Source organism: Elephantulus edwardii, unplaced genomic scaffold, assembly GCF_000299155.1.
Source record: "Elephantulus edwardii isolate Elephantulus edwardi_28Jun2011 unplaced genomic scaffold, EleEdw1.0 scaffold00035, whole genome shotgun sequence".
NCBI classification, from domain to species: domain Eukaryota; kingdom Metazoa; phylum Chordata; class Mammalia; order Macroscelidea; family Macroscelididae; genus Elephantulus; species Elephantulus edwardii.
In genome coordinates, this window is record NW_006399785.1 from 18,096,185 (window position 1) to 18,097,451 (window position 1,267).

Here is a 1,267-nt window from a genome sequence, read left to right on the forward strand (position 1 = left end):
GTCTGCAGATGAAGGTGTGTCTGATCTAGACCATAGTCTTGACAATTACATTCTATGCATCAGAAAATGGGATGATGCCTAGGGATAATAGAAGAAGAATTGATGCCTTTGAGCTGTAGTGCTGGGGAAGAGTATTTGAATACCATGGACTGCTAAGAGAACAAAGAGGTTCATCCAAGAGAGAGTGAAACCAGGCTGCCCCTTGGAAGAAAGGAATCTGAAGCTCCATCTGACATATGTTAGAAATGGTGCAAGTAGGGGTCAGTCCTTGGAGAGGGACATCATGCTTATAAGGGTAGGTGCACAGCACAAGAGGGAAAGACTCTTGACGAGATGAACTGACCCAGTGATTGGGGTGATGGGGGCAGGTGTGTGAGAGGCAATAAGTTTGGCTCAGGATAGAGAAGATTTCAAAACTATTGTATATATGAGTCACAAGGGACTCTATTGCACTAAACAATTACGACAACCTCCTCTTGGGAATTCTGGTAGTCTGGAGGATAAGGAGTTGTGCTACAAACGCAGAAGCAGGTGGTTCCAGTCCACCAGCTGCTCCATGGGAGAAAGATGGACAACCACCTCCCATACAATTTATGTGGTTGTTATTGTTATGTGTCGTCAAGTCACTTGTGACTCATAGCGATCCTCTGTACAACACCCCTTAACCCTGCTCTATCCTGTGCCAATTGCACTGTCTCCGACACCCCCATCCCAATTACCCCAGTCACTGAATTAATCCACCTCATAGAGGGTCATCTTCCCCTGCACTGTCCCCCCTCCTTCCCAAGCATGATGTCCCTCTCCAAGGACCTGTCCCTCCTTACAAAATGTCCAAAGTATGTCAGACAAAGCCCCAGAATCCTTGCCTCCAAGGAACAGCCCAGTTTAATTCTCTCCAGGATGAATCTTTTTTTCTTGGCAGTCCATGGTACATTCAATACTGTTCTCCAGCACCATAGCTCAAAGGCTTCAATTCTCCTTCTGTCCTCCCTAGTCATTGTCCAACTCTCTGGTGCATAACAAATGATTGCAAACACGATGGCCTGTATCAGGCACACCTTAGTCTCCTGAGTGACACCATTGCTCTTCAGTACTTTGGAGAGGTCCCTAACAGCAGACTTTCCCATCACAATACATATTTTAATTTCCTGGCTACTGGTGCCAAAAGTGTTGACTGTGGACTTCAAAAACCCTGTGGAAAGTTAGCTCTGAGTCAATTCCAACAAAAACAATCTGTCCACTGGAGAAAGATGGACAATTCCTTCCT